This window comes from Notolepis coatsorum, assembly GCF_963971535.1.
Source record: "Notolepis coatsorum genome assembly, chromosome: 1".
Classification (NCBI taxonomy): Eukaryota; Metazoa; Chordata; class Actinopteri; order Aulopiformes; family Paralepididae; genus Notolepis; species Notolepis coatsorum.
Window position 1 is genome coordinate 287,278,434 of NC_140165.1, and position 24,071 is coordinate 287,302,504.

Genomic DNA, 24,071 nt, shown 5'->3' on the forward strand with positions numbered 1-24,071 from the left:
TGCCGTTGTTGGCGTTCAACGCATGGCGGGCAATAACGACTTACGCCCTTTATGGTGCACAATGTGTTAAACGTGGCCTAATGGCCATGTTGTCTTGTGTTGTTTGGATTTGACCAGGTGCATGGCAAAGCTCTCGGTCAAATGACAGCAGACTATTTGCCATGTGGCTGACATTGGCAGTTTGCAGGTTCAATTAAATTTTATCTGCATGCCCAGCTATTTGCAGATCATTACACAGGGAGTGCAGGCCCTAGATTGCCACTAGAGCAGCTCCGGCCTTGTGCTGGTTTGTTTACCCATTCATTTATTTATGTTATACAAATCTCAACACCATTGCTGTTCATTTGGGAGGCGAACAAACTGGTTCAAGGTTGTTGCAGTGGGACAGAGATAGAACTAGCGGTGCATCGAGTGCCAGCTTCCTTAATTTCTGTACTGGCGGGTGTTCTCAAGCACCCATGCTACATTTGCCATCATATAAAATGTTAATTGGTGAAGTGTAACATAGTGGGGCAAGGGCTGAGACGCTGCCAACACAAGCAAAGGGCCAGCGTTGTTGAGAGGAGAAGGCCAACACCAATAAACTGGAGAAGCACCAGCGCAGGATTAGTTGACCGGCTCCTTACGGCAGACAAGGTCTCTGCAGCACTGGTACATGTTAACAATAGCCAACATCAACAGCAATAATGAGCAGAATTTCTTTCTCGAATTTCTTTTGCCGATACAGATTTTTCCCGATCCGATCTTTCGGCAATGCATTAAAATAAAATTAAATCAAGTTGACTTTTAAGGTTGTTTTTTTATTTAACAGTATCCAACTATCCATTATAATCCAACATGGATATGGCTTTTTTTTTAACAGCATATCCATTATATCCAACATGGATATATAGCTTCTTTTTTTTCACTTATTGCAGCATTGGATCAAAATTCTAAACAAAATAAAAATAAAGCTTATCAGTGGTGCACCACAAAATAACTAAAACAAATGATGTGCAGAATAGTGCAATAACAAAGGTTAACATAGGTAGCTTGACTATAGCTTCACAAGTTCAGTTACATTCAGTCATAAATAATAAAATAAAATATAAAATTGGCTTAGTGCAGAATAATTCTAGACTATGAACTAGTCTAGTAAAGAAAATATATATATAAAATAATTCCAGATTTTTTTTCCCAATTCCGATCTTCTGAAAATCAGGTGATCGGCCGCAATCTCAGATCACTTGATCGGATCGGGACATCCCTAGCAGAATTCATGGCAAAATGCACTTTTTGCTACAATTACTACAACGGATTAGCGTCAAAATATTTGTGCCACAATAGTGGTGGTATTGAGTGTCCCCCATTTTCAGTAATGAAAATGCAATGACTTCTCATCTACCCAACTTGAGGTCTACCCGCTGCTTGGCAGAAAGTTTGAATTTAAGTTTGAATCACCCTCATAGTTCTAGAGACTTTCATAAAGATTTTAAGTTAGGCATTGTGATCAGTGGTGCAGTCGTAATATGGGAACTGGTAACACGCCACGTGCACAGAACTGATTTATACACACACGCACACACACACACAAGCGCATATACGCAAGTGCAATCTTTCTATCATACAAGCTCTTCTTGCTCTCTATTTGTGTGAATGTGCGCGTGGAAAGCTGGCGCGCAGCACAGACGCTTGATTCAATATCATAAGCAGGTAGACCCCCATCACGAATTCCGAGCCACATTAGTATTCACCTCCACTGCCTGTGTCACACAGAATGAAGGGGGAGATGCATTCAGATAGCCAACACCCAGACACTTAGTCTACCTGCGCTTTTTGTTATGTAAAACGGTGGCCGGGTACAACGAATGGATACAGCGCATTTTTGTGTGCGCGTACACGCGAGTACACATCCATGCGTGATCGCGCGTACTTCTGCCTCAGTGATCTGGTAACACGGCGTGTAACCGCGTGTGACCACGACTGCACCACTGATTGTGATGAGATGTTGCACATTGGAAATTATACAGTATCAGGAAATAAATAAAGAACCCCCCCCTGATTTGAGACGAGTTGGAATGATAATGCAGCAAAAGTTGTTTCAGTGATGGAACACCCCTGTGTTCCATCACCCCTCACAACTATGAGAAACACATCTCAATTCTAAAATACCAACACGTAAATGGCCTGAAACAGTAAAGTATATTTTTTTTGTAAGGATGGACAGACAAATATGATAAGCATGATACACTTTATATAAAAGTTAAACATTCTATAATACATTAACATTCTGATAAACTCATAGCCTTTTATAAGTATAATGGTTAATTCTCACCCAAAGCAGTGTCGGGTTCAGTTAATTTGACCTTGAAGAGACGGTAAGAAGAGGGTTTTAGGTTCAGAGATTTATTACAGAGTGAATAAAACAATTATTACAGAGAATACACATCACAGCTGTGGAGTGGACACGGTCAGTACTTAGCCAGAGCCTCGCAGAGAGAGTGTCCAGAACCTCTCTAACATATGGCATTTTATACTCTTTGGGGTCTGGCCTCAGCATGCAATACGACCAAACAAGGAAAACAGGCTAAAATAGCAAGGATCTAGAGTTACAGTCTTGTCACCTGTGGTTCAGTTGTGAAGGACAGACTGAGGGTTATCAGTGCATTTCTACACATGGGCAGTGGCCTGTTTTAATACAGTAAACAGCACATTTTGTAATAGTATACATTCTTACAATAAATAAATGGAACAATAGATTGATTCTTACATACAGTAGCATACATTTGTGAATACTGTAACTAATTTCTTCTAGTCAGCCAAAAACCTGCCGTCTCTGCAGTCCTCTGCCTGTGATTATTACCAACAGCCGCCTGGCCTTCCAGTCAGGAATAGCTGTTGACAATTGCCACAGAACAGAGGCTTAAGATTTCCATACAAGACATGAGAATGATAGACATGAATAAATGTATTTAAGGGTGACAGCAGCCAAGTCTAGGGGCGTATGCAGCCACAAGGTACGCGCAAGGTACTGCATACACACCTCTACATTCTAAATTATTTGAATGCAGCTGCGCTGCTAGACTTGGCTGGAGGTGGTCGGAATGGCAGTAAGAGTATACATGTGTATAAAATTCATATTTGTGGCAGTCGACCCTGCCACATGCCACCAAAGTGGCTTTTTACAGGGCTCACCGAACACAGGTGAAAGACGGTGAAGACAAACTGGTTTATTGAAGAGAGTGGCAAGATGTAACAAGCCAGGAGCAGATATGATGTATGTGTGAGGATGGCCAATTTAACCTGTGCTCACTGATTACCTCAATGTTCAACAGGTGCGCAGCCACACCTGCTCCCAGGTCCTATTAGCTTGACCCAGGGCAGGTGTAGCTGCTCAAACAAGCCACCCCCACAACAACATGGGACATTGTGTTTGAAGTCTACAGCCTCTCTTTGCTCTGTTGGTGCTTGCTTTTGGTGCAAGCCTTTGTTAAATGGTCAGTTGGTGAGATGAGATGCTGCCAAAGATAGATAGATAGATACATTATTGATCCCCTTGGGGAAATACAGGTATCCAATAGCTCTCATCAGTCAACATTACAGTTGACAAACGTTAAAATAGACAGACAGACACACAATAAAGGTTTGTGGTGGACAAACAATAAAATCAGTACTTAAGTTAAAAAGTTAAACGTTAAAAAAGGTAACAGAGGTCAAATAGATCATACATTAACGAAATGAGCACTATTGCACATTGTCCAATAGGAGAGTGGGGGAGGCTCATGAGCCACTGCCCTCGTCTGAGGTCAGTCTGATGGCTGAGGGGACAAAATATCCCATGTACCGTTCAGTCCGCGGGCGCAGTGAGATGAGCAGTCCACTGCGGCTGCTCCTCTGTCCTGCTGGTGTGATGGAGAGGGTGGCTGTAACTTTTCAAGAGGTTCTGCAGCTTACTCCTTGTGCATCTCTCCACCACAACCCCCAGTGTGTCCAAGCACTGAACCATTTATAAAACGTTATATATAAATCTATTTACCTACATCCTTTATGCACAAATGCAGAAAAGCAAATCTTCTCTTGGCATATCTGCAATGACAATCCAACATTTCCTTTGTTGTACTGGTTGAGCTGATATAACATTTGTATAAATAAATAAAAGTACTGTAATTGGTAAGAGCGTCAGAGCGTTAATAAACTTGTGCAGCCCAAGGGGTAACTGCAAGCCAGCTATCCATGGCTAATATGAATAATTGTCCATAAACAGCATGGGTTCCGTCTGGCTTTTATAGCCACAGTCTTATTGTTTGTTTACTCTGATGAGTCCAAGCAGCCGCCTGGCGTGTATGCTTTTACCAACGCGTTCGTGTTTCCGGGTTCCCGTTTTGCGCTCTGATTGGCCACTGACCTATGCTATTACGCCCCCCTTTACGCTCTCGCCTGAGACGCGTGAAGTATTCTTCTTGGCTTCATTCATCTATTTAAATGATCGTATAGTTTTCTATTACCCTTTCCTCTGCATTGGTTTAGGTATTTTTCAGATGTTCGGTTCAAGTAAGAGAGGAGCTGACAACGTTTTCAAATCAACGGGCGGCGGTTGTTTATTAATACTACAGCTTAGGAATAAAAAACAAGTACATCGTCTCTTTGGTTTCAATCTAATTGTCTCTTTCATTCAATCTAATCGTCTCTTCTTTTGGCTTGTTGGGTTCTTCCGGTGCGGTTCTCTGGTTGTTGTCTTGGTTTCCAGGCCAACACGCGTTCTCTCTAGTGGTCCGTGGTCTGGTTGTCACGGCAACCTGGTCTCCTCGCCGATCAGGCAGGGAGCGCTCGATTTCGTATGTATTGCACATCGTCGCGGGCAAGACCAGCCGCATTTCATTGTATACCTGTATGCCGTGACAATTAAAACTCTTGAATCTTGAATCTTGAATCTTGAGCGCTCGATTTCGTATCGGCGGAGTCTGCTATGAACCCCGGCTCGGTCATCTGGTCTCAAATGGCTCTCTGTGTCATCGGCTCTTCAGTAGCCGGCTTGGCGAGTCTCCCTCTGTCGGTGGAGGTTTTCAGCGCTCCAGCTGCGAGGCGATCTCTGTCATCGTCTGTCTCCATGGCTCTGTGTCTCCATGCTCCAGGTCCCTTCTCGCTGTGTCTCAGGCTCGGCTCTCCAGGGATCCTCTCTTGTCTCCTCGCTCCCGTCACCGGGTGTGTGTCTCTTGTCCGTCGCCATCAGCCCTTTTTATCAGGGGGAGAGAGAGAGAGAGAGAGAGAGAGAGAGAGAGGGGGGGGAGAGAGAGCGAGTCCCTGCCTGCCTTATTTTGGTCACATTCCAGCAGAAACTTGTCTGCTGGTGTCCTGTGACCACATGTTTCGCTGACACAACCGTTTGGGTCCTGTGACCACGGTTTCACAGTTTGAATCTTGCTGACACTTCACTTGATGAGAGGATTAGTTTTTCCCTGAGTAACATCCTCATGCTTGTGACAAAAATGTTTACATAGTCTAGATAAGAAACAGACTACTCTGTGTCCTGACTTGCTAACCTTGATGCATTGAACACTTGGCCCAACTTGGGTGCTGCTGACTCATCCATCTTCAGTCTGAGGCTCTGTTTACAGTCCGATTCACTCTGTCCCCTGACCACTCTGCCATGTCGTAACTTGAAAGTCCTTACTTAGGGTAAATATGACCTTTGATCTCAACTGTTATTCTCAGTTTGTTTTAGTTCTCAACGATAATGATCTCCTCTCTTGTCAGTTGGAGGGGGCCTAAACCACTTACTTTAAACCACCTCGCTTCCTGCCAGCTGGCTGGGTGAGGGGCCACTGTCTCTCAACCTCTTTAGCCAAAGTACATACCACTCCTTTCGGCCCGTCTTACTATAGTCCTGAGGGGTCAGTTTTATTGTCTTAAGGTCAGCCATCTGTTTCTGGGGAGTCAACCTGCCTCTACCCTCTCAAGCCTAGGGTCTCAGAAATAACTTCACATGGTGTACTCTAAATGGCCCTTCTATCAATCAGCATTTGTCTTTCTAATCATTTTCCTTGTACATTTCACTTGCATTTATTCATGTTTTCATTTAGAAATATACGACACGCGCTGTGAAGCACCAGCGGGGTGAGGCGGTGGTTTCTCCCCGGCTCCGTGCGCCTTGCTGCTCCAGCAGCAGCGGGCGTCTTCCGCCTGCGGTATCCTCCCTCCAGGCCCCCGAGGCGGCTCGTTCTTATTATTATCCCCCATTGTTTAGGTCGACATGGTCGCACAAACACGTAGGCTTCAATCACTGAGCTGTCTGTCTGTTGTTGTGTGTCTTCTTAGGTTAGGCTACTGTACATGGAGATGAGACCCCCTGCCTCTCTCTCCATACAGTACCAGCATATGCAGGTCTGACGAGCACAGAGTTGCCAGTCGATAATTCTTGCTATTTAAAAATATTCCTCTTCTTCTCCCCCACTACTCCTCCAACGGGTGGTGGATGGTTTTATGTTGACGGTAGATGGGGAAACACAACTAACACTCGTCTTTATTAAATGTTGTTTCGGGTTTTCCCACGAGAATGCACGTCTGGTCTATTATGGAGAGAGAGGCGGGGGGTCTCATCTCCATGTACAGTAGCCGAACCTAAGAAGACACACAACAACAGACAGACAGCTCAGTGATTGAAACCTACGTGTTTGTGCGACCATGTCGACCTGAACAATGGGGGATAATAATAAGAACGAGCCGCCTCGGGGGCCTGGATTATACCGCAGGCGGAAGACGGCCGCTGCTGCTGGAGCTGGACCGAGTCATGTGAGACAAGCTGGCGGCAGCGAGGCGCACGGAGGCGGGGAGAAACCACCGCCTCGCCCCGCTGGTGCTTCACAGCGCGTCTCAGGCGAGAGCGTAAAGGGGGGCGTAATAGCATAGGTCAGTGGCCAATCAGAGCGCAAAATGGGAACCCGGAAACATGAACGCGTTGGTAAAAGCATACACGCAGCCGCCTGGCATTCCGGTCAGGAATAGGTGTTGACAATTGGCAACCTGCCAGCCAATCTGAGACGTAGTGCCGAACTGAGATTATTAAAACTAGACGTGACATCATAGACTATGTTTTAAAGGGGACATATTATATTTATCTCTTTTTACAACAATTTTATATGACTTCCTTGAATCTATGGAATATGAATGCTGATTTATTTGGCACATAATCTCACACACATCCAAAAACTCTAAACAGCTTTGCAAACATTAATTTAGTTTGAGTTATTGAGAGTAAATTAGTTTGAATATGGCCACCAGTGATGTCATCTGGGACAGTGAATCCTTGTGTTGTGTTAATTACAGCTCAATTAGATTATAAGGTAGAAGTCCCTATAAGACAATGTATTGCTATTTCTTTCATCTACATCATTTCATGGAGCTGTAATTAACAACACAAGCTTTCAATGTCCCCAATGACACCACAGGTTCAAACTAATTTACTCTCAATAACTGTCAAACTAAATTGAAGAACTGAGTTTTTGCACGTGTGTGATATTATGCCAAAATAAAGTGTCCCTTTACGTTTTTTCTTTTTAAGTCTACTAAATCTAATTTTAATTGTTTATTTTCCAGCACCTCTTTCCATCCCTTGTATTGAACATGCCGATTTTGGTTTAAATTGCTGTTTCATTTTAAATGAATTGTTTCCTTCCCTGCCTGGCTACCCCACACCCCAGAGTGAAACACCTTCACAAACTGGACAGTACATTAGGCAGGCAGTGTCCCTGGCTCCAAAAAGCACAGCTAATTGATTGCTTCTGTCCCCCCTTTGACATCACCAAATCTACCTGCATCATTAGGTCAAAGCCGTGCCTCAGGATGATCTTCAGCGCAAAGCACATCTGACACCTTAATGACACAGGCAGGCATGTTTCTTTAGCCTCTGCAAGGAGGGAAATTGTTTTTAAATGAGCCCCGCACCTGTCCATCCTGCACTGCACCAGTCAGAGGATCACTGGTCTCCTCTTCAATCTATGACGCACATCTTCATTCTTTCACTCATCTTCATTCTATAACTCATCTTTATTCTGTGACTCATCTTCTTTCTATAACTCATCTTTATTCTGTGACTCTCATCTTCTTTCTATAACTCATCTTTATTCTATAACTCATCTTCATTCTATAACTCATCTTTATTCTGTGACTCTCATCTTCTTTCTATAACTCATCTTTATTCTGTGACTCTCATCTTCTTTCTATAACTCATCTTCATTCTTTCACTCATCTTCATTCTATAACTCATCTTTATTCTCTGACTCTCATCTTCATTCTATAACTCATCTTTATTCTGTGACTCATCTTCATTCTCTAACTCATCTTCATTCTCTAACTCATCTTCATTCTCTAACTCATCTTCATTCTATAACTCATCTTTATTATGTGACTCATCTTCATTCTATGACTCTCGTCTTCATTCTTTGAGAAGCACTGTATTAAAGGACACCTTCTGAGAAGAGGAAGCTAAAGTGTGTCATGATGCCGCTGCTGATGTTGGCTGGTGATATACAACCAAACACAGGTCCTATCGATAGGAAATGTTTGCTCACTCCAGATGATTTTCTACATGGAACAGGCTTAGGTTTTTGTCATTTAAATGTGCGTAGCCTCATTCCTAAAATGGATATGATTAAGATATGGGCTCAAACAACAAATGCAGACTTTATGGTATTCTCTGAGACTTTGTCCGGAGTTCCTGACAGTCAAATGTCTACGAGTTGTTATAATGTGTTTCTTTCAGACAGACAAGGCAAAGGAGAGGGTCTAGCTTGTCAAAGCCAAATTTCAAGCAACAGTGATCAAATTATGTATCTACTCTATACCCAAACAATTTTAACTACTTGCATTAGAAATTGAGTTTGCTACAGACCAATTTGGATGTAAAGAATTACTGTGATGCTGTAAACTTGACACAAACCTACCTGGCCTAATACTAAAATTCCTAAGAACGACCCTGATTGATCTCATATTTACAAATGTTCTCAAATGTCAAATGTCTTTAGATTTTTCAGATTTTACTAAAAGGGAAGTCCTTTAAGCTCTGAAATATCTAAACATAAGAAAATCAGCAGGTCCAGATGACATTGATTGATCCATGATCCAAAGTAAACCTTTCTGCAGATATTATTGCTGAACCACTGACTTAATATATTTCATTTGTCCATTAATTTAAGATAAGATATATCTTTATTGATCCCCTTGGGGAAATTCAGCATCATATCAGCATGAGGAGGGGGGGGGGTACAGGTATGGGCATGTTAATAGTAGAAGACATAAATATAGGCAATACAAGTGTACAGTAGAAAAGTAAAACACCATTCCTGAGGTGTGGGAATCTGCATTGGTTCTTCCCCTGTAAAAAGTAGGGGATCCGTCAAACTTAAATAATTATCAGTCCATTTCCAAATTAGAAAGTCAATAAATTTGTTTAACTCTCATTAGTGACCAATTAAATAAATGTCTACACAGCCGAAGTATCCTGAGCAGGTTCCAATCTGGTTTTAAAAAGACACATAGCACTATAACAGCCACAATGAAAGTTACAAATTACATACATACTGTAATAGAAACACTGGATTCAAAACAACGGGGTCATCCCTATGTTCCCCGGTTCTATGTTCCCCGGGTTTAATGTTCCCCGCTTAAAAAAATAAAAAGGGTCCTATGTTCCCCGCTCCCGAAATAAGGGTTCTATGTTCCCCGGTCCCCCCCGCTCCCGAACGCTCCCGAACAAAAAAAGGGTCCTATATTCCCCAGGTCCTATGTTCCCCGGTAGCGATAAAGGCTCGCCAACTGCTGAAATAAGGTCCTATGTTCCCCGGGTCCTATGTTCCCCGGTAGCGATAAAGGCTCGCCAAATGCTGAAATAAGGTCCTATGTTCCCCGGGTCCTATATGTTCCCCTGTAGCGATAAAGGCTCGCCACCCCAGCGCACGTACCGGCAGTGATCTACAGCAGTGGTTTTCAACCAGTGGTAAAATACTCATAAAAGATAGCCACTTATACTATTTTGAGAAGATAATTCATCTGTATCGCAACGGAGTCACGGATCTGGTCGGGGCAGGTAGCATTATGTCGGGAACATTTTTATGAAATAAACAAATGTGAATTAAAGAATTTAAAACGAAGTTTAGCCTATTAAATCGTTTTATAAGCTTATAGCCTTTTTTGTGCTTATTTGAGAAGCAACGCTCTCAGGGCCAATATAGCCACTTATACTATTTTGAGAAGATAATTCATCTGTATCGCAACGGCGCCACGGATCTGGTCGGGGCAGGTAGCATTATGTCTGGAACATTTTTATGAAATAAACAAATGTGAATTAAAGAATTTAAAACGAAGTTTAGCCTATTAAATCGTTTTATAAGCTTATAGCCTTGTCCGTGCTTATTTGAGAAGGGTCCAGCTGCGAGGACTGCGAGGAGGGGAAATTACAACCACCGCAAGCTAAACTGAACCCTTTCACTGCAGTACATACACAGCTGTAACCAGAAAAGGCACACGTTAACCCTTTTACTGCATTGATTATTTTCGGTCGCTTCTGATGCTTCCAATCATGGCACCATAAAACGTTTCCCTCTATCACAGAGATATTGAGAGCAGTGTTTGCATTTGTGGAAGAGGACTATATAACTGTGCTGAGGCACGTACCCACAAGATGGCTAAGCATATGGCCAGCTGTGAAAAGACTACATGACAGCTGGCCAGCTATCAAAAGCTACTTCTTGTCACTGGGCGCGAGGGCGAAGTTAAGTTCACTGTCACACATTTCACTTAGTATAGGACATTGTATTTTAGTCAGGATTGTATTTAATATGGCCTATTTTATAATTGCATATACTGTGTAAATTGGTATATGCCTTATTGTATGTTGTGTAGTAATGTGTCCTATATATTGTGTATGAGGCCTGAGTTACTAATGTACCTAGTTGGAGGGTGGCGGAGGACGAGGAGAGAGGGAGGGGTGAACGGGAGGTGATTCCCTAGTATTCATGTGGACCTGTTGGTCGGCTGTAGAGTGTGTGACTATAATATAAGTGCATCGTGGATGTACCGTACCTCGTTCAGACTAAGGGTTTATAATAGGGATGCTCGATATTGGCTTTTTTACTGATACCGATATACCGATATTGTCCAACTCTTAATTTCCGATACCGATATCAACCGATATCAACCGATACCAATATATGCAGGGTTTCCCCCCCCCCCAAAAAACGGAATCATTTCAGGTAATTAACATTACATATATCTTGTTGGGAATTAACACAACATTATGCATACTTTTGACAATAAATAAAATCAGAATTTGTTCTTACTTGCTTGCCTGGGTAAATAAAGGTTATAGTAATAATATTTTTTTTAAACCGATACCGATATTTTCCGATATCACATTTTAATGCCGATATCGGCCGATAATATCGGTAGGCCGATAATATCGGACATCCCTAGTTTATAACCATATGAAAACCAGTGATATCCTTCAGTCTGCACCTGTAATGTTTTTTTCTGAGTCAGGGGACATGAATGCCGAATGTGAATGTCCAAATATCCCAGCTTCTACCTGAAAATGTGGACATATTATATTCCTGAAAAGAAGAAAAAAACACACCACACCACAGCATAGGCTAGGAAGATTAAAATTTTTATTTATTTTTTTCATATGTGAATTGTGTGCCTGGCTGGTTGATTTGAGATGTTATAGAATAAAAATTAATTATGAAAGGAAACAATATTGTTTGGCAATTTTTTACACTTTAAAAAAAGTCAGTTATAAAGAAAAGGAAACACTTAATTGTTTTATTTGCTGATATTCCTGAAAATAACAATATGTCAGTATGGGCTAGAAGTGTAGGCTAAGCCTTGATTTTGTTACAAGATTTTCTGCTTTTATTTATTTATTTGATATGTGGGATTTGTAAGCCTGGTTTGTTTTAAGATATGTTATAGAATATCTTATTTTATGTATATATATATATATATATATATATATATATATATATATATATATATATATATATATATATATACAGTATATATACAGTATATATATATATATATATATATATATATATATATATATATATATATATATATATATATATATATATATATATATATATATATATATATATATATATATATATATATAAATAAAAAGGCAACTGCATTGTTTTGCCATTTGCATTGTTTATAGCAGGGGTGGCCAAACAGTCAGAGACTAATGCCTCTTTTCCATTGCATGGTACCTACTCGACTCTACCCTACTCTACTCTACTCGCTTTAGGTACCTGGTACTTCGTTCCTTTTCCACTGCAGGTACTACTCAGTTTGTCTCCGTGTGGGGAGGCGGGGCCGCTGGTGTACAGCATGAAAGCTCCGTGAGCATAGCTATGTCCGTGAGGGCTTAAGCCAGAGTTTAAAGGATAACTCCACTTTTTTTTTAAATGAGCTTATTTAACATCTTCCCTGGAGTTAGACAAGAAGATGCATACCTTTTTTGTCTCTGTGCGTGCATTTTAGCTTTGGGAATAGACGCTCCGTTAGCATAGCTTAGCTTCATCACTGGAAGTGGGGGAGGACAGTAGCCTTACAGTGCCTTACAGTGTATTGCAAGGTCTGACATTGACCAAACTTGATATGCATGACCTTGGTGGGCTCTAGGTCAACTCCTGAAAAGGGGGTCAATGTCAGACTTTGCAATCAAAAGTTAGGGGGCTAATAACCCTTGCCATAATTTCAGTGCGCCCCTAACTTTTGATTGCAAGGTCTGACATTGACCCCCTTTTCAGGAGTTGACCTAGAGCCCACCAAGGTCATGCATATCAAGTTTGGTCAATGTCAGACCTTGCAATACACTGTAAGGCACTGTAAGGCTACTGTCCTCCCCCACTTCCAGTGATGAAGCTAAGCTATGCTAACGGAGCGTCTATTCCCAAAGCTAAAATGCACGCACAGAGACAAAAAAGGTATGCATCTTCTTGTCTAACTCCAGGGAAGATGTTAAATAAGCTAATTTAAAAAAAAAGTGGAGTTATCCTTTAACACAGTTTCAATCAATCAATAACAACATTAACCAGACTCTCGTTGTGTCTATTGTGCTAAAGCTAACGTTACCTCTCATTGTGTCTATTCTACAAGCTTTAACGTTACCTCTTGTGTATCTGCTGACGTTAACGTTAGCATTAGCATTAGGCTAACAACTAGCTGTAACATTACCAGTCTCGCATCTATCTGCTAACGTTAGCATTAGGCTAACAACAAGCTGTAACGTTACCAGTCTCGCGTCTATCTGCTAACGTTAGCATTAGGTAATAACCGGTTTAAAATGGATGGTGATTACCTCACGTTGTGTCTATTCTACTAGCATTAACGTTACTAGTACAAACAACCAATAGCGAGTTATATTGATAACGCTATGTTCGCTAGCCATGCTAAAACGCAAGCAAATTAGCACCTAAGCTAACAACCAGCTTAACAAATCAGCGTTTTTTTTGTGACACTAAACTCTCTGCTCTGTGGTAAATTGGGTTGATGTCGGTTTCATCAATAAATGAGGCAGAATACACAGTGAATCTATCCTTTTTCATTTGCTTTGATTTTTCAGGTCTGGTCAATTTTAGCATGGCGTTATTCACAGTCAAAGATAAAAAATTATAATACATTTTTTTTAATTGATTTAACATCAGAAATTACAAGTTCATATACTTCCCTTTATCTTCTCCACCACAGCTAACCAGATTGCTATGCTGGCTTCATTAACACCTAAAATTCGTGCAGTAGATATCGCTAGATAAATCACATCGAGATAGGTAAGAACCCATACCTTCCGGCACATTTTATCCGGTTGAATCCAGCGTGACGCTATCAACTTTTTGGCAGCCGTAAGACCGGACACAATTAGTCTCTTTACATGTACAGAGGTTGATAGCTGAGAAACATCATTCAACAACAATACAGATGGCAGTATAGGTATGGTCAGAGATAAGAATTCTGATAATTGAGTGGTTACTTTTTCCCAGAATATCTTAACAGGAGGGCATTCCCAATACATATGTATAAATGTACCAAGAGCACCGTTTAAACACAAGGAGCATCGAGGGTCTTGTCTAAGCCCCATTAGGTGCACACGTCTAGGAGTCAGGTAAGTCCTATGAACAAAATTACCCGCCATGCGTTGAACGCCTTGTAACGGGACTGTTGTACCACAACTTCGGGGCAGTAATCTTCATAGAAATAGACTGGTTGCCCTCTGTATTTCAGATTACCTTTCTTCTTCCGTGCCTTTTGAATAATTATTTCTTTTATTCCAATTTGACGTAGGCTAGCAATAACTACTCTAGGTTTGTTGTTGTTTCGGGCACCAATTCTGCAACCAGTCAGAGACTAATGCCTCTTTTCCATTGCATGGTACCTACTCGACTCTACCCTACTCTACTCTACTCGCTTTAGGTACCTGGTACTTCGTTCCTCTTCCACTGCAGGTACTACTCAGTTTGTCTCCGTGTGGGGAGGCGGGGCCGCTGGTGTACAGCATGAAAGCTCCGTGAGCATAGCTATGTCCGTGAGGGCTTAAGCCAGAGTTTAACACAGTTTCAATCAATCAATAACAACATTAACCAGACTCTCGTTGTGTCTATTGTGCTAAAGCTAACGTTACCTCTCATTGTGTCTATTCTACAAGCTTTAACGTTACCTCTTGTGTATCTGCTGACGTTAACGTTAGCATTAGCATTAGGCTAACAACTAGCTGTAACGTTACCAGTCTCGCGTCTATCTGCTAACGTTAGCATTAGGCTAACAACAAGCTGTAACGTTACCAGTCTCGCGTCTATCTGCTAACGTTAGCATTAGGTAATAACCGGTTTAAAATGGATGGTGATTACCTCACGTTGTGTCTATTCTACTAGCATTAACGTTACTAGTACAAACAACCAATAGCGAGTTATATTGATAAGGCTATGTTCGCTAGCCATGCTAAAACGCAAGCAAATTAGCACCTAAGCTAACAACCAGCTTAACAAATCAGCGATTTTTTTGTGACACTAAACTCTCTGCTCTGTGGTAAATTGGGTTGATGTCGGTTTCATCAATAAATGAGGCAGAATACACAGTGAATCTATCCTTTTTGGTTTATTGCACTTGTTCCTGCTGCAAACAAATAATGAATGAAATGAATCCTACGCGAGACATTAAAGATGGCGGCTTTCTGTTTTTGTGCAGAAGCTCCAACGAGTGACACGTCTCTCTTCTTTTAAATTTTTTTTATTTATCTTTTTCCCCCTCCTTTTTCCTCCGATTTTCTCCCATCCCAATGTTAGTCGTTATGCCAATTCCCAATCCCCTTCCTGGTCACTGCGCACTTACCCCCCACAGTCAGTCTGGGAGAGTGGAGGCTATCACGTGCTTCCTCCGACACACGTCTAGCCAATCAACCGCTTCTTTTCACCTGGCAGCGCGGACTCTCACTGAGAGGGTGTAACGTGTGGAAGGATCACACTACCCCCCTTAGATCCTATCCACGCTGAGCAGGCGCCCCGACCGAACTGTAGGAGTCGCTGTTTACAATGACCCGGACCCACCCCGCCATATTTCCCACCCTCTAATACTGCCAATTGTATTAGTGTGAACGGCCAGCCAAGCTGGTGACAACGCCTGAGCTGGGAGCTGGATTCGAACAGGCGAATCCAGCGTATCCGGCTGTTACGACCCCTGTGAGTCTAAGGGTAAAGGGCTGTAACATAACAGTTGGTTGACAGAAAAGATGGACCAGGTTTGTAAACAACAATGATATTTATTGAATAGAGGCAAAGGAAGCACATGTAGCTCAGGGGTGAGCCCAGGCCAAAACAACAAACAAACACCACTATACTCCAAATAAACACAATCTAATCTATGGTAAAAGAGATTACATTACCTAAACTACTCTTACCTAACCAAAACAGGAGAAAACAATGTCCAAAGGAAATGGCAGCTCACCCCATCTGTGCTTCCTGAGAAAGAGAGAAAAACACATTAATTATACAGAAACAAAAGCAGAATATATACAAAAACAACCTATGGCTAACAATGCTCTCTCTGTGGCCATACACACACAAGGAAATTACTACTAAGCACCAAAGGCAATAAACGAAATGCAATACTGTCAAAGTTACAGGTTTACCAAAAACACAACATGCCTAGCCTCATGCCAGAGAGAGAGAAAGACTGAAGTGAGAAGCCATGTTTTAACAGGTGTGGGGTGATCCATGATTGGGTGGTGTGGATTGAGTGTTGGAGTCTGAAGCCATCCACCAATCGGTGCTGTATTGCAATAATGGAAGAATTGACCAATGGTGAAGGGAACAATGGCTGGAGGGAGGAAACAAACAAAATGGAGAACACACACACATGGAGACACACACTGGGGAATATATACATTGGGATGTAACACCCCCATACATAAGACAAAAAACATGCCTACATAAACTACCAACTAAACATGTTTTTTTTTTCTTTAACAACGAGATAACATCCCCGAGATAACATGCACCCCAAAACAAAGAGCTATGAAAAAACTAGCAGCAACATAAAACGAGTCCACAGCAACATAGACCGAGTAGACAGCAAAAATAGATCAAGTCGACAGCAATATACAGTAGAACGAGTCGACAGCAAAATAGAACAAGTCGACAGCACGAGAGATTTAACTCCGAGATAGAGCATCCGCCAACACATTCTCAGACCCCTTCTTATGCTTTATGCTGAGGTTATAATTTTGCACTATGAGCGCCCAACGCATGAGGCGCTGATTGTGGTTGTACATCCGCGACAGAAAAACCAATGGGTTGTGGTCGGTGTATACTACCACTGGTAATACGCTCGAACCGACATACACCTCAAAATGTTGCAACGCATACAACATAGCCAAAGTCTCCTTTTCAATAGTGGAATAGTTTAGTTGATGTTTGTAAAATTTCCGGGAGAAATAACAAACCGGGTGACTGACACCATCATGATCTTCCTGTAATAACACCCCTCCAGCTCCCACCCCGCTGGCATCCACCTCCAGCTGGAACGGCAGGGAGAAATCTGGAGCAGAGAGAACAGGGGAACTGCATAAGAGAGCTTTAACACTATCAAATGCATTTTGACAATCAGCTGTCCACATGAATGGTTTGGACGGGCTACACAGGCTAGTGAGAGAAGTGACGACAGAAGAAAAGTTCCGGCAAAAACCACGGTAATACCCAGCCATCCCAAGGAATCTACGCAATTCCCGCCTAGTAGTAGGCACTGGAAAAGTTGTGATTGCAGATATTTTTGCATCCACCGGACGCACTTGGCCTTGTCCTACCTGCTTACCAAGATAGGTAACCGTAGCCTTGCCGAACTCACACTTGGCAAGGTTAAGGGTCAGGGAGGCTCCAGCTAAGCGGTCAAAGACAGTTTGCAAGGTTGTCATGTGGTCACGCCAGTTGGTCGAATAGACAACCAGGTCATCGAGATAGGCATTACAATTTGGAACACCAGCCAGGACTAGGGTCACCAGTCGCTGGAAAGTGGCCGGGGCATTACGCATTCCAAAAGGCATTACAGTATATTGCAAAAAATTGTCAGGAGTAACAAACGCAGAGATTTCCGAGGCACGGGGGGTCAAAGGGACCTGCCAGTAACCCTTTAACAAATCTAGTTTGCTAACATAGGTGGCAGATCCAAGGTTGTCAATACAATCTTCCATGCGGGGCAGTGGGAAGGAATCAGGCACGGTGACAGCATTTACCTTTCGGAAATCAGTACAAAATCTAGGAGTTCCATCCGATTTGGGAGCTAACAAGCAAGGTGAACTCCAGGGACTGCAACTTGGCTTGGCTAAACCATGTTTTAACAAATAGTCAACCTCCTGTTGCATCATGGCCCTCTTGGTGACGTTAACACGGTATGCATGTTGCTTGATAGGCACAGCATTGTTAACTTTAATATCATGGGCCAATACAGAAGTACAGGAGGGAACATCACCAAACAGAGCCATGTAGGCCTGAATCAAATTTGTGATGTCCTCTCGCTGCTCCTCAGGTAAGTGTGCTAAGTGAGTGGGCAGGTTCAATAACATCTCAGTGTTGGACAATCTAGCACCCTGATGGGCTGCATTGCGCAACTCCAAGCCATCTACATCCTCACCACTAACGTCAGGAGAGTCCAGAACTATTGGAGTTGAGGCAACAGCAGAGACGGCCAGTCCGGCTGTCTGGTCTGAGGTCTTCACCTGCACACTATCTCTGGAAAAATATGGTTTAAGCATATTGATGTGGCAAACACGAGAGTGACGTTTACGATCAGGGGTGCGAACCACATAGTCTGTATCACTTATCTTCTTGTCTATTGCATACGGTCCGGAAAAACGAGCGGAAAGAGCAGAACCAAGGATAGGTAACAGGACTAGAACCTTATCACCTGGCTGGAAAGATCGAGAAACAGCTTTCTCGTCATAGTGCCGTTTCATAGTTCTCTGGGAAGAAGAGAGCGCTTCTTTTGCGAGAGAGCACGCCTGATGCAGTCGCTCTCGAAACTGGCTAACAAAATCTAGAACATTAGTGGGTGTGCTGGCACCCTTTGACATGAACCGTTCTTTAAGAACTTTCAGAGGCCCTCTAACAGTGTGCCCAAAAACGAGCTCAGCAGGACTGAAACCAAGAGACTCCTGTATGGTCTCTCGTGCAGCAAATAGAACAAGGGGGACACCCTCATCCCAATCTTTCTCTGTGTCTAAGCAATATTTACGCAGCATGGACTTTAAGGTCTGATGCCAACGTTCTAGAGCCCCCTGAGTTTCAGGGTGGTAGGCACTGGACACTATATGTCGGATACCCAGGGACTGTAACACTTGCTCAAATAACCTAGACAGGAAGTTGGTGCCTTGGTCCGTTTGTACTACCTTAGGCAGTCCAAACGTGGAGAAGAACTTCGTCAAAGCCTTAATTATTACAGGCACTGTAATTCTGCGAAGAGGGATAGCCTCAGGGAAACGGGTGGCGGTACACATTATTGTCAACAAAAACTGATTGCCGGCTTTGGTCCTTGGCAACGGACCAACACAGTCAACTATGACATGTTCAAATGGTTCACCGACCGCTGGTATAGGACAGAGGGGAGCAGGTGGAATTACCTGGTTTGGCTTTCCGGTGATCTGACAAGTACTACAGGTACGACAGTACTGTGCTACATCGGACTTCAAACCGGGCCAAAAGAAATGTTGAAGTATTCTGTTGTATGTTTTAGTGACTCCCAAGTGTCCAGACCAAGGGTGGTCATGGGCCAAGAACAGTACATGCTGACGATAAACTGCAGGGACAACAATCTGATAAACAGTGCTCCAGTCTGGTACCTGATCTGGTAGCCCTATCTCCGATTGTGCATGCTCTGCCAGTCTAGTACCATGGGACCTCCAGGTACGCATCAAAACTCCTTCATCCACAAAATAAGAATGCAACTCTCTCCTCTGTTCTGTTTCAAGAGAAGAGAAACATTTTGCAAGAGAAGGGTCAGCCTTCTGGGCAGTAATTAGCATTTCACGAGTAACGGGTAACTTCAATGCGTCGGAACTAGTTACAGTTGTCTGTGGGGGTACCTTACTATGAGTCTGTGGTTTGTCAGCGGTATCAGAAGTTGGAGCCAGCAACTCCTCCCTGACAAAGGCTGAAGCAAAAACAGAGTCAGACAAATTAATTTCATCACCTCTCTTTTTCAATTGAGCCTGAGTGACAACACTTGCAGAAAAAACTTCAGGGAAGTTCTGTGACAAGTCATCAGGCAGAGAATCTGTGTCTGGGTGATCCAACACTTCCAGCACAGCGTTCACCTGTCCTCCAGCTAAATCATTTCCCATGATAAAGGAAATGCCTTTAACTGGCAAGGAAGGTCTCACCCCTATTTTAAAGAAACCAGTGACCAAATCAGATTGTACATGAATACAGTGTAACGGGGCTGGCACGAAACCCATCTCAATACCTTGAACTAGGACACTAGAACCACAGGAAGATTTCTCAGACAGAGGTAGTACATCAGAGAGGATAAAGGATTGTGAGGCTCCAGTATCTCGTAAGATCTGAACTGTACACTGATCTTTTGGATCCCCTGTCAAGGAAACTAAACCCTTGGAAGTAAATGGCCTGAAACAAGGATCGAGAACATCCTGATCATTGTGCATCTGTTGATCGGAATCAGGTGCCATTTTAATCAGACCAACCCCTTTGGGTTGTCTAAAGTTCTGAGAGGACGGTTGCTGCTTACGTTTCAATGTTAAACAGTCAGAAATAACATGACCAGATTTATGACAGTAGTAACATGTCCGCTCATCTTTTGAGCATGGAGGTGACATTTTTGGTCGGGGGTGTGTGAATTCTGAATGGTTGGGGACAGAAGGTCTCTGAGAGAAATCATGGGGGGGAAACGAGTCACGCCTATCTACAAACACAGTTTTATGGGTTAGCGCAAACTCATCAGCTAATACAGCAGCTTGCTGCAGAGTGGACACTTTCTGCTCACTCAGGTAAATTACAATACGCTCTGGCAAACGATTCTTAAACTCTTCTAATAGAATGAGTTCTCTGAGAGAGTTAAGATCTGAGGCCTTGCTTGCTGCACACCATTTATCAAAGAGAGTTCCCTTCTCTCTAGCAAACTCTACAAAGGTCTGGTTGACAGCTCTCTTGTGACTGCGAAACCTCTGCCTATAAGCTTCGGGCACAAGCTCATATGCACGAAGGATGGCAGCCTTCACAGAATGAATGAATGAATGAAAACTTTATTTAACAGATTGCAGAATGGGTACAATACAGTACGGCTCAATACATACAATTGTTAAGGGGATGCAGACCTGAGAAAGACGTTTGTCTTGTTTCCATCAGGGTCCCCCATTTTCAATTCATATAGACATATATGACATACATGACATACAGATAGTCAGTACTGCTACATCTATACATTTATGACATACCAGATTTGCAAATACAGTACTGTTTGTGATACAGAAGGAGTCAAGAAAAGGGAGTATATACATTTGACGTAGAAACTGTACATTGGAGGTTGGGTGGGGGGGGTTGGGTACATTGGGATATTGACAACCATACTGGGTAATTTACATTGGAGGTGGTTGGGGGGGGGGGGGGGGGGGGGCGGGGGGCACACTGTATAAACAAGTAACACTGTACATTGAGGGGGGGGGGGGGAGGAGACACTGTACAAACAAACACAATTGTACATTGAACTATTGACAAAACCATACTAGGTAAATGACTGTACATTGGAGGGGTTTGGAATGATTGGGTTAGGATATTTACAGGGGCCAGTGTTGAATTGCAGTCTCCCGTAGGTGTCCCTTGAGAGAGGTTTTGAAAGTGGGTAGTGATCCACATTCCTTTACAGCTTTGGGTAGGGCGTTCCACATTGATGTGGCATAATTGCGAAACGTGTTTAGTCCCTTATTTGAGCCGAATCTGGGTTTGACATGATTTGTGGAGCTCCCTCTGGTGTTGTGATCGTGGTATTCACTGACCTTTGGGAAGTATTTTGACATGTACATGGGTACCTTGGTCGTGTAGTGTATCTTGTAGACCAGGCCCATTGCAAGTTGTTGTACTCTGTCGTCTACTCTAAGCCATCCTAGGTTGTCGAAGTGGGCAGGGGTGAGGTGGGTTCTAGGAGTAAGGTCAAGCAGTAGTCTGACCAGTTTGTTTTGAGATGTTTGTAATTTTGTTTTTAGCGCCTTTGAGGTGCTTTGGTACCATGAGGTGCAAGCATAGTCGTAGTACCCCTGAATGAGTGCTCCTGTATCATACAATAGACTATCTTCTAGGGAAAGTGTTGAACAAACCTCTTGGGCTTTACCAGTCAATTTGCATTGAAGCAACAAAGGCCAGACCTCTCTTGGCCAGCGCAATGAAGCAGCAATACGCTCAAACACATTAAAATAAGTATCAACTTCGGTCTCTCGGAACGGAGGCACCAAAGCAATGTGTTTACTTATATCAAAAGTGTGTGATGAATAAGCTGTGGAGGAGGACATACCCGGGCCTTGTGGAGGAGTCGGTGTAGCAGAGTTGGATCCACTCCTTTGGTCTCCCAGCTCCAACTCCCGCAGTCTGAGCTCTTTTTCCACCTCAAGCTCCAACCTACGGATGTTAATAGCCCTTTCATTTTCCGCCTCAAGCTCCATTTTACGAAGCCGATACTCCGCCTCACGTGCTTGTGCCTTCTCCTGAGCCTCCATCTGGAGACGGGCTATTCTAACCTTGACCTGGGCCCCTTCTCGAGACCCAGTTGACACAGGAGAGGTCAAGTGAAAATGTGGCAATGTGACGTTCACACCTGCCTTTTCAGCACCATGGGCTTGCTCCTCAGAAGGCGGTGCTTCTGTAAGTTCACCAGGAGGACTTGCATGTTCATCAGAGACCGCAGGTAAAACAAGCGTCCCCTGCTCCAACAGCTTATCTACCACAAGACACCTGATATCCTGCTTAAGATGCTTTTGTTGAACCGAGAGTTGAAAATGTGTGGCAATCTCCACTAAGTCTGCCTTGCGGCAGCTATCTAGCGCTTCCCAAGTAGGATTGCTCAAGAATTTCCCCAGATCAAAAGTACTAACTGCCATTTTTTTTTCTTACACAAATGCCATTTTTTAACAAAGTAATTAATAACTATACAAGTGTAAACAAACACAGTTCACCAAATCCATCAACCAACAATTGAACACGGGTTACAAAATCCAGGCAGAGCCCCCATTTATGTTACGACCCCTGTGAGTCTAAGGGTAAAGGGCTGTAACATAACAGTTGGTTGACAGAAAAGATGGACCAGGTTTGTAAACAACAATGATATTTATTGAATAGAGGCAAAGGAAGCACATGTAGCTCAGGGGTGAGCCCAGGCCAAAACAACAAACAAACACCACTATACTCCAAATAAACACAATCTAATCTATGGTAAAAGAGATTACATTACCTAAACTACTCTTACCTAACCAAAACAGGAGAAAACAATGTCCAAAGGAAATGGCAGCTCACCCCATCTGTGCTTCCTGAGAAAGAGAGAAAAACACATTAATTATACAGAAACAAAAGCAGAATATATACAAAAACAACCTATGGCTAACAATGCTCTCTCTGTGGCAAGGAAATTACTACTAAGCACCAAAGGCAATAAACGAAATGCAATACTGTCAAAGTTACAGGTTTACCAAAAACACAACATGCCTAGCCTCATGCCAGAGAGAGAGAAAGACTGAAGTGAGAAGCCATGTTTTAACAGGTGTGGGGTGATCCATGATTGGGTGGTGTGGATTGAGTGTTGGAGTCTGAAGCCATCCACCAATCGGTGCTGTATTGCAATAATGGAAGAATTGACCAATGGTGAAGGGAACAATGGCTGGAGGGAGGAAACAAACAAAATGGAGAACACACACACATGGAGACACACACTGGGGAATATATACATTGGGATGTAACACCGGCGTTGGTGACAAACGCAATCTCCGCTACGCCACCTGACCGCCCTGACGTGTCTCTCTTCTGACCAATCAGTGGTCTGCAGTGTTTCACGTGACTTTTCTGGTACCACTTCTACTCGCTTGGAACCTCGACAGAGCAGGGACTAAAAAAGTACCCAAAAAGTACCCAAAAAGTACCTGGTACCAGGTACTTTGGTAATGGAAAACCGAAAATGCAGAGTAGAGTAGAGTAGAGTCGAGTAGGTACCATGCAGTGGAAAAGGGGCATAAGAGCCACAAAAAGGACTGTGGAACCACAAAGAGCCACACCATATATACCAGCATTTCTCAACCTTTTTTTCAGTCACGGCACCCTTCATGTGTTTATACTGTAGGTCCCACCCTCTTGGCCTCTGAAGTTGCTAATGCCTTTTTTAGTTTGATTTGATTTGATTTGAAGTCTTTATTTCGAACATGCAATGAATACAACAAACAATAACAAACAAAAAAGTTGGACCTCACATGGTTAAAGGTACTGTCTGTAAATGTTTATTTAAAAATGTGTAAGCACATGTACATAGTCAATTGGTCCATGTTGATCAGCCTCACAATGCTA